Below are 18550 nucleotides of genomic sequence, written 5' to 3'. Positions count from 1 at the left end.
AAAATATTTAGAGGAACTGGATATTTAATGTATTATTGGACTCAGTCTTGACCATAGGATTTAATACCAATGGATTCTTGGGAAGCATTTGCAGTGATTAGTGCCGAATGCAACTGACTGATTTTGTTACTTGTTGGAATCTGAGTGATTTATGTGTATATTATGATCATTTTGAATAAAAAGATGGCAAATACCAAATATGATCTTACTGTCCTCCAGATGTACAGCAGATGTCCTTGTTATGCAGTTCAAATAAGTTAAGCCAGAGAGGAATCAAGACTATTATGAAAATCCCTTTGTATTCACTCGCCCACATAGAGGTATACAAGGCTGGCTGATAGCAATAACAATAGTACTTGGACTTATATATATCTTCATAGTGCTTTTCAGCCCTAAGTGGTTTACAGAGTCAGCATATTGCCCCCAACAATCTGGATCCTCATTTTACCAACCTCAGAAGGATGGAAGGTTGAGTCAACCTTCAGCTGGTCAGGATCAAACTGCTGGCAGTCGGCAGAATTAGCTTTTTTGATAACATTGGCTTCCATAAAAGCATATTTAGACTGCTGAATAGAAGAGAGTCTGCTGTCCAGTACCATAGCATGTTTACTCAAAATCAAGGCATACACAACTACATATATTTTGCTAGAAATAAGTCCCATTGAACGCAGTAGGACTTCTGAATAAATAGGCATAGGGTTGCCTGTAAATTCTTTTTATGTCTGCAAACTGTATTCTGGGACTATAGGTGTGGGTTACATATAACGTCTCCTTCAAGCCTTGACTCTGGGTTACTTCAGGGATAAGACACTATAGTTTTCATGGCAACAGTATGGGAGTACTTTGCCATTGATTTCTTCCAGGTTGTTTTCAAAATTCCAGTCGAGCCTCCAATTCTGGCATTTCCTGATGTTACTCTATCCAAGTAATTACCAAGCCTGGCCCTGCTTGTATTTTAGAGATAATTCCTAAATTTGAAGAAGGGATTGCAGGTTTGACTTTTCAGTCTAACAGTGATGCTGAATCACAGACAGGAAATCGAATTGCAACATAGAATTAAAGGGTGACAAACTATTAATTGGTTATGGATGTATCCCTATAGTAGTTAGATATCTCCTTTCTCAGAATAACTGATTATGCAACTCCAAGATAATTTCCATACTTATCTTGATTTATTCAGTCACTGAGATTGGCATTTTTACACACACACACACACACACACACACACGTAGTAGTTGTTGTTAGCTGTGAAGTCATGTCCGACCCATCGCGACCCCATGGACAATGTTCCTCCAGGCCTTCCTGTCCTCTACCATCTTCTGGAGTCCATTTAAGCTCACACCTACTGCTTCAGTGACTCCATCCAGCCACCTCATTCTCTGTCATCCTCTTCTTCTATTGCCCTCAATCTTTCCTAGCATTAGGCTCTTCTCCAGTGAGTCCTTCCTTCTCATTAGGTGGCCAAAGTATTTGAGTTTCAACTTCAGGATCTGGCCTTCTAAAGAGCAATCAGGGCTGATCTCTAGGACTGATCAGTTTGATCGCCTTGCAGTCCAAGGGACTCGCAGGAGTCTTCTCCAGCACCATAGTTCAAAGGCCTCAATTCTCTGGCACTCAGCCTTTCTTATGGTTCAACTTTCACGGCCATACATTGCAACTGGGAAGACCATAGCCTTGACTATACGCAAAATGCTATTTTGGGGGTCCCTGAGGGAGCTTAATTTGTCGAAATTATTTTCCCCACCACCACCTAGGATGGTTTCTATTTCTTTTTCTTGCAGATAACATCTTAACAACAGATTTGGTAAGTCTTTAAAATTATAAGATCTGGATGTGGTTGTTAGGACATTTTCAATCCTTCCCCTTGAAAGGGATCATCTATTATTGAAAGTATCTTTTCCTTTATTTCTATGTTTTGATCCAAAACTGATGTAGGAGATTGCAGTATTTCATACTGCAAATCCAAGCAGATGCAAGGGCTATAATTCATAAAATACGCTTAGGAACTTAAGGGAGCAATTCTATTCCTTCTGATACTGGGAGCAAATTCATGTAGACCCAATAGGATTTACTTTTGGTTAGATATAGTTCCATAATGCAAACTGGAAACAGATTTATTCCTACTCTAGTTTCTTTTGTCATGGAGGTAGCATGCAACAAAGGTAGGGATTGTATAATCTTCCAGATGTTGCTGAACTACCACGCTTATAATCCCACTGAGCATGACAAATAGTGAGATATGCTGGGAACTATAGATCAACACCATTAGGAGGATCCTTCTTCTGATATTCAAAGGATTCCCAGCAAAGATCTCATGCACAATCAAGGGTTACTTCTTTAGGCGCCTTCAAACATAACATGTGTAAACTATTTTAGGCCTTGTTCTCACAAAATGCTAATCGGGATATAAACCCAGACTTCAGAGAACACGTTTGGGTTTACATGATTTATTGATTGCTATTCAAAAGGTTACCCACACATTGAAATTGGACACTGGGGATTAAACTGAGCTTGAGTTCTTCAATGTCATCTTTTTTTTTAGTGGAAGACTACAGGTTTTCCTTTTTTGGGATCACAATTGGAACCTATACTTGATCGTTAAATGAAGGCATCGCTAAGTGAAACTGTGACTGTGCTTATGATCTTACTTCAGCTTCTCTTTGCTTTACAGACCTGGCCAAGATTGTAAATGCAAGGATTGGTTGCAGCATTACTTTTTCATCACCATTTAACTATGAACGGTTATTAAACAAGGCAGTAGCTAAGTGAAGACTGTCTGCACTAAGTTACCTGAAGTCCAACATGGAACTAAGGAGAAACTTCCTGACAGTTAGAACAATTAATCGGTGGAACAACCTGCCTCCAGAAGCTGTGAATGCTCCAACACTGGAAGTTTTTAAGAAGAGACTGGACAGCCATTTGTCCGAAATGGTATACGGTTTCCTGCCTGAGCAGGGGGTTGGACTAGATGACTTCCAAGGTCCCTTCCAACTTTATTATTATTATTAAATAAGAAGCATGTTAAGCATGCCAGCCTTTGTTTCTGAGGTCACACTTGCATACATTATTCAAGTCACAGCAATAAGCTTTTTCTAAATAAGGGTTAAAGGTATTTAATTTCAGAATGCTAGACTATGATGGAGAGACAGCAGAATGCATGCAGAGTAAATGTATCTAGTATCCTGCCATTGTCTGGTATTGTAACACAGGCATTGGTTGATTTGCAAAAATAGCATGTAAAATGTTTTAAGAAAAAGAATAGTCAACCAGCATTTCATGTTCAGCTAAGCAAGGAGCATTTTGCTTTATTTTAATGAAACCTAACATCATTTAGAATAAAGAAATTGAAACACTGACCTAAAACTCATTTGGTCAGTAAGAATTTTCAGAGCTGCAAATAGGAGGATGGGCCCATTCCTGGTCAGCAAGAGAAGAGGAGGGTGAATTTTCTCCATGAAGTCTTCCCGGAGTTCCAAGTTTCAAATCACCAGAAGGCTGTTGAGATGCATGAATCCCAGGTGACAGTTTTTGCACTTGAGCGTTCCTGTCCTGTTTGTTGGAAAAGGGCCCTCCTTGTGGGAATTAAGTACCTAGAGAGAGAAAAATGGTCCTGCAGGTTCCATTTTGTTTCTTCCTCCCCCTCTATTTCTTAGTCACTTCTTTGGTTGCATTTAAGTTATCAAATAACAGCATCTCCCAGGTCTTGCTTTCAGCAGGAATGAGTATATTCACACCAGATCTTCCTCTTGCCTCACTAGCAAAGGCCCCCCCTGTATTTTATCACAGCTGTTTCTAACAGCTGTGCTTTAGGCAGGGGGGTGTTAATTGATAATTTATGTCTTTCCTGTCACAAAGTGTTACTTTGAGGTATTAGCAGCTTCTGCTAACACCCGGTCCTTGGATAAAAGCAATAAAATTAAAGGGTGAAGGTGTGTGTGTGTGTCCAACTGCCCTTTTTAAAGAAAAATACATTTGTTCCAATTTTGGGGGAAAAATGGGAACTTCATTTTATAAAAATATATCTTCATTTGTTCATTTGAGGCTAGCCTAGAGAAAAGGAGGACTAGGGGTGCTAACATGATAGTAGTATTGCAGTATTTGAGGGGCTGCCACAAAGAGGAAGGGGGGGTGTCAACTTATTTTCCAAAGCACCAGAAGGCAAGACAAGAAACAATGGATGCAAACTAACCAAGGAGAGAAGCAACCTGGAATTAAGGAGAAACTTTCTAACAAAGAGAAATTAACCAGTGGAACAGCTTGCCTTCAGAAGTTGTGAGTGCTTCATCACTGGAGGTTTTTAAGAAAAGACTGGGCAGTCACTTGTCTGAAATGGTATAGGTCAGGGGTAGGCAACCTTAGCTCTTTTCTGACTCGTGGACTTCAAGTCCCAGAATTCCTGAGCCAACCATGCTGAAGGGAAAGGGAGAGGTTTCCAAGCTGAGGCATGCTGGCTCAGGAATTCTGGGAGTTGAAGTCCATGAGTCATAAAAGAGCCAGGGTTGCCTACCCCTGGTATAGGGTCTCCTCCTTGAGTAGGAGGTTGGACTAGAAGTCTTTCAAGGTCCCTTCCAGCTCTATTCTGATTCGATTGTCCTCATGAGCATCAGGTGTCTGTCTGTGTCTGTGTGCATACATGTCCACACTTTTATTTAGTTTGTGTTCAGTTTGAAAACAGGAGTGAGAAGCTTACTTGTATGTACTAATGAGTAGAAAAGGTGCTATTTTGGTCCTTATGTGGCACATTGCATCATTCAATGAACTCAAGCATCTGTAGCAGAAAAGTCTACGCAGGAAAAGTAATTCAATATGATTGCTTCACAGAGGCGTACACTCTAGGCCCATTAGGAAAATAAAAAGAGACAAAGTAAGCGGAAATTAAGCAGGCTAAGGGAAAGAATGGGGAGAGGAAAGCAAGTTCAGGTAGGATTACTGGAAATGATTTTTTACAATCAAATGTTATTGCTTTTCTCCAGACTGTAGGCTGTAGAGGTAAAGCCGCATATCTAAATCTCTCATGCCAGAAATTCATTTATCTAGGAAATGAACATATCAAGGCAAAAGAATCAGCCTCCCTTTCTACTTGGCTTGCTATTTTGTGTATGTGTTTATGGTTCAAGAGCCCGTACTACAATCCATTAACTTATATCACTTAATTCTGCTGACCGTAGAAATCTGGATCCAGGCGTGTGCAAGAATAGATAGAATAGGTAGTAAGGTATACGAAGTCTACTAAGGTAGACTTAGTATAGGTAGTCCTTGACCTATGACCACAATTGAGCCCAGAATTTATGTTGCTAAGTGAGACATTTGCTAAGTGAGTTTTGCCCCATTTTATGACTTTTCTTGCACATTTGTTAGGTGAATCACTACAGTTGTTAAGTTAGTAACACCGTTGTTAAGTGAATCTGGCTTCCCCATTGACTTTGCTTGTCAGAAGGTTGCAAAAGGTGACCATGTGACCCCAGGACACTGCAACCATCCTAAATATGAACCAGTTGTTGAGCATCCAAATGTAAATCATGTGAACACGAGGCTGCTACAACGGTTATAAGTGTGAAAAATGATCATAAGTCACTTTTCCGGTGCATTGTGACTTCGAATGGTCACTAAATGAACTGTTGTAAGTTTAGGACTACCTGTACTTTAAGCTTGCTTAAAGTTTACCTCTATCTCTTTCTTTGTTGGGAAAGACTATCCAGATTATTGAACTCTAAAGCTTGCGGGTGTTCTTCATAGGCATCCATACCTGGGAGCAGCCTGAGTGAGTGTGATGGAATCTATTTCTGAGCAAATGTGCATAGAGTTGTCACATCAATTAATCTGCCCAACTTCTGGTGTGATATTTAAGGTAACTGATACAGAAAGGCAGCTGTCTGAATGTAAACAAGCCACACAACCACAAGTAGGCACTTTCCTTTCCTTTTGTCTTGAATAAACTGGCTTAGTTTATAAAGAAAATAATGGGGTTGAAGAAGGATTTATTTAGCAACAATGCTTCAGGACATCCTATCTCAACTACTGTGATTCATAACCTTCTTATCCACATTTCCTCTTCGTATGAGTCACGGTATTTCAAAACTATTTCCCCATTTCACCTAGGTTACGTGTTTTAGTCTCAAAGGAGAGATTCCTGAAAAATACATGTTTGGCTGTTGGAACACATTTCAGCATGGACATCCTAACTTAACCATTGGCCCTGGATCTATACACCACTAACATATAGGAAGAGAAAACACAGGGGTTTCTTCCCCCCCCCCCGCCTCATCCCTGCTGGGTGGGAAATAAGAAGCTGGCATTTCCTCTTTTAAACTATTCAAAAGCGGATTTTAAATAGGATTAACATCTTAACAGATGCTCCATGGTGTGCTCTCTGCGGGGAGGATCAAAGAGCAAAGAAGGTCCTCTGACTGTTTGCTGTTCCTTTATGTAGCAATTGTACAGTGGGAGGGGGAGAGGGCTTGGCCCCCTTTTGCCTTTTATTTTAAAAATAATGAAGCAGGGCCACACATTAGCTTAAAATTGCAAATTGGATTGCAGATTCCACTGGACTTTTGGGGTGTTCCCCCCCTCTAGTGTAATCAAGAGATGCTATACCATCTCTATATCAAGATATATATACCGTTTTCCCTGCTCCAGATTAGTCCCATTAATCCCAGGGATGAAAAGAACTACAAAAGGCTACATGGAGCACAACTCCCACTCAGTCCCTGTAAACTGGAAAAGAGGTTCTCAAGACTATAAACCGTGCATGTTTAGCACCATTCTTCAAATTACAACTTTTAAATATTTTTTGGTGTATGCATGGTTATCCAGTTGTCCTTTGACTCACTTTATCTTGGCTTCAATTATATCCTAAACTTGGAAGCCATGATCCAAATATATGTGGTATGATATGCATTTACATTAAGGAAAATTAAATAAATAAATGCATAAAAAATGGCAGAAACATTTTTTTAAAATTATTCTTGGACTAACTCTCCTGAATTCAGTTTTCAAAGAATGCTGGTGAAGGTGCTGGACTAGGAACCAGGAGACTGTGAGTTCTAGTCCCATTTTAGGCATGAAAGCTAGCTGGGTGTCTTTGGGTCAGTCTCGTTCTCTCTCAGCCCAACTCACCACACAGGGCTGCTGTTGTGGGGAAAAAAGAGAAGGAAGGAGTATTATATATGTTCATAGCATTGAGTTACTTATAAAGTAATAAAGATGGGATAAAATTAAATACGTTTCATTCCTCCTCTTTGGTTCTAGAGAAATATATTCCAGTGTAATTGAATGGATGGAGTCAGAATGGCTACATCCAAAATCTCTTGACCCACCAAACTTATTCATTACTGAATTAGCATGCCTAAAGAGTTAGCAACATTTTCAAATCTGGGTCATCCCAGTTGTTTTAATCTTCATTTTCCTTCATTCCTGATTATTAGGCTATGCTGGTTGAGGGCTAGTGGGAAACAACTGAGGGGACTCAAGTTGGCGGGGCCAGCTCTGGACATTTACTGTAGGTGACCTAAGAAAAGTCATATTCTGATATCCTCGTGGTTTGGTTCATCTTCTGATTTTGTTATTACTTTCAAAAAGGTGCTCTCTTGTTTCTTAATTATATTTAACCCTCAAGTTGACACACTGGCTCAAGGAATATGCTACTACTGCTTTTTGCTATTTTACTGTGTTTTTCAGAAGTCTTCAATTTTGGTGCCCCCACCCCCTCCCCCCAAATCATGGCACCCCTAGGCTGCCATACGCGCGCGCGCGTGCGCATGCGCGCACACACACACACACACACACACACACACACACAAAGAGCCTTGGTGGAGCAGTGGGCTAATGCCTCCTTAATTAACACCAGCTGCCTGCAATTAGTGCAGGTTCGAGTCCCACCAGGCTCAAGGTTGACTCAGCCTTCCATCCTTCTGAGGTAGGTAAAATGAGGACCCAGATTGTTGGGGGCAATAAGCTGACTTTGTAAAAATGCCGCTTGGGGGTGTGTGTGAAAGCCCTAATAAGCAGGCATATACATAGAATGAAGGCTATTGCTAAGCACATTGATTTGTGCTTAAATTGTAAGCCGCCCTGAGTCTTCGGAGAAGGGCGGGATATAAATGGGATTAAAATAAATAAATAAAATAATATAAATCTTAAAATCGTGATAATTTGTTCACTAATGATGAGATAGTGACATAATTAGTGAAATATACAGTGATTGCAAGAGAATTTGAATATGGGACAGAATATTTTTAGTAATTTCATTTTAACAATGTAAATCTTGCAAGAAATAGTAAAGAAGTTAAAGAAATGAGAGTGCACATTGTACTGCAGAAAGTTATTCTGTATGAAAAAGTACCAACAGAATAAAATAAAAGTGGATTTAAGGGAAGAAAATGTAAATGACAAACGTAACAGAGTAAAAAGGACTATATTACCCAGTGCCTCAGAAATTTGTGGATTTACTGTACTGTAATGAAAAGGATGAAAAAGGATGATGAGGTGAAAGAAGCTGTGGATGAAAAAATGTATAAGAACAATATTGTTGAAAAACATGAGGTTACGAGGAAGGTGCATTGTATAGAGAAAAAAAGTTGGAAATATGGGCAAAGAAATATGGGCAAAGAAAATAAAAAAATGCTCAATAGTAAAAGAGGCAGAGAAATTACAGAGCATTTTTGATGGAAAAAAAATACTTTGGAAGTGGGTGAAGTAGGGGAAAAGGACCAAGCAAGAAGCCTTCATTGGAAGAAATTGAACTAAAAGGAAATAGATGAAATTATTAGGGTTGAAACTGAAGTGAGGGAATAACAGAAAGAGAATTTTAGAGATCTTTATAAGAATAGTAGTGGTATGTTGAAGTATGGAATTGAAAGCAGCACTATAAATATTAGTGCCAAAAATGCAATGAGAATATTAAAAAATGGTAAAACCATAATTGGAGATTGTAAAATATGAATGTGACTTGCTTATGCATTAGCTTGATAAGTTGGTTAATATGCGTGTACAGATTTATTTAAGAATTATATGGTATGGTTAGCAAATTAGTTAGCATTGAGAAGGAATTGTTGCTGAAAATTAGAATTCAATTGATATGTTGGAGTGGAATGTTCTGATATTTTTTAAACGGAGTTTAGCAATAGCTATTATCCCAAGTGACTATTCTGAGTTCATTTATCACTTTGGTGCCTAATGGCAGTACTTTAAGAGCCAGCTGAATAATCCTGAGTGATATTACCTGTAATAGCAATGATTGTTTACAGGAACAAAGTAAAACGTGACTCTTCTTATCTAAGCAGTTGGATGCAATTGAAAACATCTGCAAAAAGCATATGATGCCATGCTAAAATGATCTGGAAGTCAGTGGGCTGGTTAATTAATAATTAAGGGACTGCACGACCTGAAGCCAACCATCACAGATGGTAGGTCTGAATAAGGAGCTTGATCAGTATGCCTGACAACACCCCAAACTACAAACAAGAACGGCTTTGACTAAGGTGGAATAGCTGAAAAGCAACATCACAGCAAGGCACCCTCGCAGGGAAAACAGGCAGCCTGGAAGAAATATTGCTAAAGATATACCTTTAGTCATTTTCCTTATTTGGGCAATTTGCTGCTGAACCTCAGGAGACTTTCAATTTTACACTCTGGCTTCCTCTGCTTTCTTGAACTTGGTGAATGTCCTGATGCTACCGGCTGCCTGGAGTCTACCAAGGCAACAGCTTTTCACTTGGAACCCAGTCTCTGTCCCCAGAGACACCAGAAACAACCTGGAAAACTTCACTGTGAAGTTGTAGAATAGGAAGGTCTGTGTGTGTGTGTGTGTGTGGGGGAGAAACAGCACTTCTCCTTTAGCTGTTTGTTTAATCTGACACAGACGTCAAGCAATCAGTTCATTTTATGGCCTATATGTGATGACTGCCAAACTGGGGGGCAGTGCCTTTTAAGGGAAAGGCTAGATTACATTGCCTGGTTTGTTAAGGGCACCTTGAACGAAAGCCATAGCTCCAAAGGTCAAGAGAGTAACTCTGTGTGCCAGGGGTTCTTCTCTGCCAAAGCACTTTCCAGAATCTGATTTAAGACAGCTCCATGCTCTGTTGCCTTTGGGATGGGATTAGCCTTGATCTCTCTTGCTGTTTGCTGCCCATCTGGACAGCACACATGCCTTCCCCAGCCTTCTCTCTCTCACAGACGTTCATACTGTTGGGGGCAATAAGCTGACTTTGTAATAATGCCGCTTGGGGGGGGGCGAAAGCCCTAATAAGCAGGCATATACATAGAATGAAGGCTACTGCTAAGCTTGAAAGCCGCCCTGAGTCTTCGGAGAAGGGCGGGATATAAATGGAATTAAAATAAATAAAAATAAATAAATAATACATTGCATGTATCCAAACTCATCATAAGTGAGAATGACTAGAGGACTCAAAGTATAGATGGGAAATGCATACACTGTGGTGTAAGTGGACTTCTACTCATGCAGTGGGCGTTTCTTTTTTTTCTCTTCTTTTGAATTCCTGGGTAGATTCTTCAAAGTTGCTCTGATGGGCACATAAGGGAACACACACAGAAGAACGACATTCAGTGTCAGTGTCATTTGGTGGAGGACAGAATAGAATGTAATGCTATGCTAGCAATGCTCACAGCTCCCTGTTTTCTCTGAATGGAGTTTGCTGTGCTGGAAGGAAACCTCTCCTCAGGGCTTAATGAAATAAGGTATCCTCTCGCGTTTTGCTACTGAAGGCAGTTTGAATGCACAGGAGTGACTGACTAAGCCTTGCCCCGTTGTCTCACACCATACCATACATAACTCAAGATTAATAACAGAGTTGGAAGGGACCTTGGAGGTCTTATACTCTAACCCCCTGCTTATAAGTACCATTTCAGACAAATGCCTGTCCAATCTCTTTTTAAAAACCTCCAGTGATGGAGCAGCCACAACTTCTAAGGCAGACATGTCAAACACAAGGCCCGGGGGCCAGATCCGGCCCGTGAAGTGGTTTCATGTGGCCCGTGAAGCCATCCTGGAAACAGTGAGGGAACGGCCCCCACTGCCTTGGCCCTGGCCCAGAGACCCTCCTCCTGCCAGAGACCCTCAGATCTGTCCCACTCCTGCCCAGGCCCCCATAGGCACCCTTGATGCGAATGATGTAGAGCTGGCCATGCCCACCCAGTAGGCCATATGCACTTTAGCCACGCCCACCCAGGCCACACCCACCCGGCCCCCTGAGGGCAACCGCAATGCTGATGCGGCCCTCAATGAAATTGAGTTTGACACCCCTGTTCTAAGGGCAAGCCATTCCACTGATTGATTGTTCTAACTGTCAGGAAATTTCTCCTTATTTCTAGATTGGTTCTCTCCTTGATTAGTTTCCATCCATTGCTTCTTGTCCTGCCTTCAGGTGCTTTGGAGAATAGGTTGACCCCCTCTCTTCTTTGTTACAGCCCTTCAAATATTGTAACTATCATGTCACCCCTAGTCTTTATTTTCATTAGATTAGACATACTCAATTCCTGAAACCGATTCCTGCAATAGATATAGATAAATACTCCCTTGAATTGCACTCAATTTCTGAAACTACATAGAATAACAAAAGAATACAAAGGAATAACATAGTAACAGAGTTGGAAGGAATTTTGGAGGTCTTCTAGGCTAACCCACTCCTTAGGGAGGAAAAACCATACCATTTCAGGCAAATGATTGTCCAATCTCTTCTTAAAAACCTCCAGTGTTGGAGCATATACAACTTCTGGAGGCAAGTTGTTTCACTGGTTAATTGTCCTGACTGTCAGGAAATTTCTCCCTAGTTCTAAGGTTGCTTCTTTCCTGGATTAGTTTCCATCCATTGCTTCTTGTCCTGCCTTCAGGTGTTTTGGAGAATAGCTTGACTCCCTCTTCTTTGTGACAGCCCCTGAGATATTGGAAGATTGCTCTCATGTCACCCCTCATCCTTCTCTTCATTAGACTAGACATACCCAATTCCAGCAACCATTCCTTATATGTTTTAGCCTCCAGTCCCCTAATCGTCTTTGTTGCTCTTCTCTGTACTCTTTCTAGAGTCTCAACATCTTTTTATATTGTGGCAACCAAAACTGGATGCAGCATTCATGCTTTCGAATACTTATTCAAAATTTTATAGAAATAATATTTCTATGTTTTTGCCAAAGTTTCCTTTGGCAACAGCATAAAAATGAATTACCACTGCCTCCTTCTGATATGTTTTGTAACTAAAGCAAACCGTACATTAAAAAGTAGGAATTTGAAAAGGTGTATTGACACTCTTGCGAAATGGTTGCCTTTTCTCATTTATAAAATGGCCCTGCTATGAGATATGTAGCTCATCATAAAATTCCCATTTAACAGAAGTCAAAAGGGTAAGGAAAGTCCTGTAGCTGCACACACCCCCCCCCCAATTTGAATCCTACTTTCTTAAAACCGACAAAAGTTCTCTGGGAGAGTTCTGGATAATTTGCAACAGATTTATGACTCCTATTGTTTAACATGTTAGCCTTCACCAAATCCTACCCTCATGGACATTTTTCATCCTGTCTCCAACTTTCCCTTTCTGGTTGTTGAGGTTGTTGAAGGTTGTTCAGAAAGTAGTTGTGCTGCAGCTCCAGAGAATCCTGGATGAAATGGGTTTATCTGGACCTCTTTCAGGCAGGATTTAGGCCTGGAAATGGCACTGGTTGCACTTTTTGATGATCTTTGGCAGGAACAGCACAGGAGTAGTGTATCCATCTTTCTCTCCATGGCTTTCAATACCATCAACACCATGGAATGGCTCCAGGGATTGGGAATGGGGGAGTGGGACACACACTATGTTGACCTGGTTCACTTCCTTCCTTTGAGAGTGTTTTCAGCAAGTGTTGATCAGGAGTGTGAGGTCTGATTCTCAGACCCTCGGCCTGTGCTTTGTGTGGTTCCACAGGGATCAGTGCTCTCCCCGCTCCTTTTGAAGCTGCTGGATGAAATCATGTGTCACCGTGGGATGATATGCTAATGATTCCAAGTTATACAGTTCTGTCTGTGATAAGATAAGTGATGCTGGGACCACCCTTTCTCGATGCCTGGAAGCTGCTGAGACTGGATGGGAGAAATAGGCTAAAACTTAGCCCTGACAAAATGGAATGATTTTGGATTTGGGCTTTCTTGGTCTTTGAGAACGTTGATTGTGAATGGGGATGCACTACCTAGAACAGGGGTCAGCAACCTGAAACAGTGAAAGAGCCACTCGGAACCAGTTCCCTCACAAAAGGAAAAACTGGGAGCCGCAAAAAATGTGTGCACATGCGCGTACATGCGCGCATGTGCAGAACAGGGTTTGAAGAGTGGAGCCAAGGCGAGATATGCACCTACCCTGCATATTTGAATTGATTGAACTTTTTTAGTCCCACTTTTTTTTTTTTTTTGGACTGCACATGGCAGAGGACTGGGAGCCGCAGGAGACGGCTGAAAGAGCCGCATGCGGCTCCGGAGCCGTGGGTTGCAGACCTGTGACCTAGACAGACAGGATGTGTAACCTGGGAGGTCTTCTGGACTTTTGACACATGCTCAAGGAACAGGTGGCAGTTTGTGGCCAGGAGAGTCTTTGTGTAACTGCAGATTGTGCACTAGTTACATCCATTCCTGAGCCAACATCCCTTCTTCACAGTCATTCATGCCCTAGTCACCTCCTGTTTGGACCACCGTAATGCACTGTAAATGGGGTTGCCATTAAAGAGTGTCCGGAAGCTTCAGTCGGTTCAAAATGTAATGGCCCACTGTGTAAATTAAGATTAGTGCACGTGTCACCTCTTTTGCAAGAGCTGCATTGGTTACTGATTTGCTTCTGGGTGAAATTCAAGCTCTGGTTATCATCTTTAAAGCCCTACATGGGCTAGGTTATTTGAAGAACTGCTTCTCCCCAGTTACCTCTATCTGGCCAACCACAGCAGGAATGCCAGGTGTGTTGCAGGTTACATCTGTTAGGAAAGTACATCTAATAACCCCAAGGAAAAGGGCCTTCTTGGTGGAATACCATTCCCCTGGACATAAGATTGGACCCCCTAACTTGATACTTTTCTGGAAGGCTCTCAAGATGTGGTTCTGTCAGCAGGCCTAGGCATCTAGATAGAGACAGCTAGTCAAGTGGCTGGTGTGATTGTGTGGTTGCTGCCTGAAATGTTAATGCTCTAAGCTGCCCAGAGTCACTGCGTATGTGTTGAACAGCTATGTAACAGCAACAAAATTCTTCCATCTCTTCGGCATACCACAGTCAAATTGTAAAGCTGTAATAAAAGAAAAGCTTGGGGTAACTAGAGTACATTTTACATGGAAAGACCATGAACTCAATAAGATCTTCCAGTGTAGAAAACAAAATTCTTGAAATCTAATTACTTTTTTTTAGACTGCCTTTCCTCACCCTAGAAATCAGTTAACACCAGGTTTGACTAGCAAAAAGAAAACCCTGTCTTTTAACAAGGATTAAATTAGTTGGCTTTATTTCTTCTGTTTAGACACACACCCACACACACAGGCTTGAAAGGTTACGCATGTGCTAAATCAACTAGTGCGTCACTTTCTTAAGTATGTTAGTAACTGACATTAATTTCAATTAAATAATTTAGTCTTTGCTACTTTACCCTGTAAACTGTTACAAGCTGTGTTGGATTTCCAAACGAAGAAAACATATCCAAAGTTTATATGATGAGAGAATTTCCTACCCTCTGGGAATTGCTTAGGACACTGAGAGGATAGATGGACAGTTCCAAATATTTGGTCACACTAAGCTTGAAATAAAGAAATCACTGGAGACATTTGGAATAAGGAGAAGAAGCTGGGTTCTCAATTATAAACAACTCTTAGAAATGGCAGCATCAGTGTATTCTTTTTAAAAGTATTTACAAATCATTTAGGACATTTTTGGGATTTGAAATTTGTAACACCTGTCTTAATTTTGAAATGTAAATAGAGAATTATTGTGTAGAGCAAAAGTGGTCCTTTTAGACTTCTACTATTTGGTTTTCAGTCTCAGTTAACAGGGTTATTTGAAGATTAGCTTTTTTTACATGGAAAAATATGTACATCCATTAGCATAGCCAAAAGAGTACAGACATGGAGGTATTTTGGTTTTATTAAGATGCTAAAAAAATATCCATTAAATACATATATTCCTTCTCTTGATTTGTCGGAGATGTAAAATGATTATAAGACACCGGCTACTAACCATGATGGTGAAAAAAAATGATGAAAAGTATGTCAACCTGTTACATGGAAAAATTGGCCTTTCGTGTTTATATTCCAAGGCCAGACATGAGTACTGAAGTCACAAGGTTCGCATTTTGCCCTCACAATATGAGTTTTGTCATTTCCACCTCTTCCTCCCGCCCCCCCGCCCCAATTCCATGGATGTCTATGCAAATCATGATGTTATGACATATTGACTGCAAAATATATTTAGGCTAAATCTGCACTGCAGCCTAAGCTGCTTGTCTCTCATGTTTTTCCCCATCAATTTCTGGAGCCAATATCAGATATTTCAGTGAAGATTGCAGAGGGTTGTCAGATGGGCTGGGTTGGTGCTCATTCTGAGCTATGGAAGACTTGACAGGTCGTTCCCCTGTTGTAAGCCCTTTGAGGCAGTCCAGACAAGAAGCACGACTCTGAGTACCAACTCTATCATTATTGTAAGGTAACATTAACAGAATTGCAAGGCTGATTTTTCCCCTCTCCTTTTCTTACTATCCGGAGGGTCCCTTCTGAAATGCTTCCTTTACCTCTTCTCCATCTGTGGGCTGAGAAATCTTTTTAGGCCAGTTGTCCAGTCTGTTGCTCTTTCTCCTATCTTCCAAGGCCATTCCCACATACCATTGAATCTGTTTTTTGATCTTCCCATTCACACAGAGAAGGCAATCCTTCCTGGCTGGCTCTTCTGTAGATCAGTCTACCTGTGCCTGTGATTTCTTTTAGGGATGTTCCTTTTTTGCTTGAGCCCATGCCTTTCTTATGCTTTCCCAGATTTGCATACATGGAAGACTTAACATTATTTATTTATTTATTATTTGGATTTATATACCGCCCCTCTCCTGAAGGACTCGGGGCAGTGTACAGGGCAATTAAAACACTATATACAACACATAATATACAAAAATTAAAATAAATTAAACCAAGTAGCCCTAAACAATAAAACATGTTCTAAAATTTAAAATTTAAAATTTAAATCTAAAACCCCAGTCCCTCAGTCCAGGCCAGCAAGTTCAAATAGCCAAGTCTTCAGGTCGTGGCGAAAAGAGCGAAGGTCGGGAGCCATCCGGAGCTCAACAGGAAGCTGGTTTCAGAGGGCAGGCGCGCCCACAGAGAATGCTCTCCCCCTGGGGGCCGCCAGTCGACATTCCCTGACCGACGGCACCCTGAGGAGGCCCTCTCTGTGGGAGCGCACAAGATGATGGGAAGTTAACGCGGGCAAAAGGTACTCCCGTAAAAACATTCCCTTCCCATTAGCATGCTTTTTGATAATAATGCAAACCCTGATTCCTCTGCAGCAAGAACTGGTAATTCAGCTTCACAAAAACAGATTAGTAAAGTTTCTACATTGCAAGTTAAATATATTTTTTAAAAAACGTGAAGGGGAGGGGACCTTTGTAATATTGTAGCCAGGGGATAGGAAAGCAAGAAAAGCATGCTACAACTCGCCCAGGCAGAAACCGAAAGGGAAATATAAAAATTCAGTGAGCCTGAGCTTCCAATTTGAAAATAGTTCAGTGACTTGACAGACCACCATTGAATTGACTGCAGGATCATAAAAATGTGCAATAGCAGTCTGGTAACCCAGGATGAAGTGGCTGCCTGGAGCATCAACCAACTTCTGGAAGGGAAGAGGTCAGGCTGGGAATTATAGCCAAACAGAGCTGGGGCTGCTATGGAATGGAATGAAGCACTGGAGACTTTCTGCTCTGAAAGGCTTAAGATAGGTTGGGTTGGAAAACAAGAGTTGAACTGAAGCTGGAGAACATGGGTGTGGGGTGCATTTGCAATGGGATGGGAGTAAGTCTAGGATGATGTCATCTGTTCCTGCACTCAGGAAGTGGTGAGTAGCCCATATTGGCAATGGGCCAGGCAAAAAGTGCACAAATGCCCTCAGGCTTAGCCTCTTGGTGGCACTGAAGAAATACAAGGGAAGAGAGTAGAAGTAAACACAAATGGTGTCCTTCTTCCTCTCTTTGTAGAAGGGCCAACTGACTGTAAGAAGAAGGCTCCTTCCAGAGACCTTCCACGCATTTTTCAATCCATCTGGAAATAAAAGGCCAAAAGATCTGTAGGTGTGGAGAGAAATAATGTTTTGGACGTCTGGAGAACATGGTGAGAACCAACCCAATGAGTTCATCTTCAGATAAACTGGTGTTTTGCACATGGAATGGATCTTGATTGCCAACATTTGGATAATCATTAGAGTCTAGCTCTTTGCAGTGACAGTCTGGGTTTTTGCAGTTCAGATCTGGTAGCCCTAGTATTTTGCGATTAACCTTTCCCACTTTGACGATCAATGGTCAAGTATGCTCAGTAGCTTCAACAAGTTGGAGTGTCTTATAGTAATAAGGGAATCAGTGTTTCTGACCCTTGTGGATGTAGAGGCTCACAGCCTTTAAGTAGAGGCTTCCTTCTTTTGAATGAGAAACAACAGTAAGTTGTTTTCTTTCAAACACTGTTGGTGACATCTGACCCTTGAAGTAGCTCCCTGACATATTTTCCTCAAGGTTTTGTATACAGAGCTACAGGAGTGCTATTCCAAGCTGACAGATATATGTGTTTTCACTCACAGCTCTTTGTTTGGGACCTTCAGAGGTTTGTGCCACTTGTAATGTAACCTAATGTCCTTTACCAGTGAGCAAGCCTTTTGAACACTAAGTCACTCTGGGCTGGGCCCATAGCTGAGACACTCCAAAGCAGTCGTTGTACCTGGCTATCAGAGGGGAGAAAGGTGAATTCTTGGGGTGTGAAATGAAACAGCTGCACAAAATGCAAAGGAGGAAAATCAGGAATCTAAGTAGGGTGTAAATTCCAAAGATCAGCTTGTTTAATGTTCCTGTCCATCATGTATTCTGCTTTGGTCGAACTGTGTCCTCAGCAGTTCATGAGGTGCAATGACTTGAAATAAATGAAACCTTGTCAAATGTCCAAGCTTGAGATGAACACCTTTCTCTCACTAGGACATTTTCTCATTAGGAAAAGAAATAACACGAAATTTAAATCCACAGTGGCAATTACCTGTGCAAAGCACATGAAGTTGTGGGTAGGCTGGCTGCATCAGTAGAAATAGCACTGGGAACGAAATCTCTTTCTCTGTGTTTGTGCTACATGCTTAATCGATTAATTCTGTTTTCTGGGTTTGCACAAGACACTGGATTTAAATGTGGGTTGGCCAGCTTGTGATTCAGTGTGTCATGCAAACAGTCATTCTCTCTCTGTCTTTCTGTCTCTCTGTCTCTCTCTCTCTCTCTCTCTCTCTTACACACACACACACACACACACACACACACACACACACCACACACCCCTTATACACATATACAGTCAAGGGCAGGTCCTTTC

This window comes from Vipera berus (assembly GCF_964194415.1).
Source record: "Vipera berus genome assembly, chromosome: 2".
Taxonomy (NCBI): Eukaryota; Metazoa; Chordata; class Lepidosauria; order Squamata; family Viperidae; genus Vipera; species Vipera berus.
Note: the sequence above shows the minus strand (reverse complement) of the source record.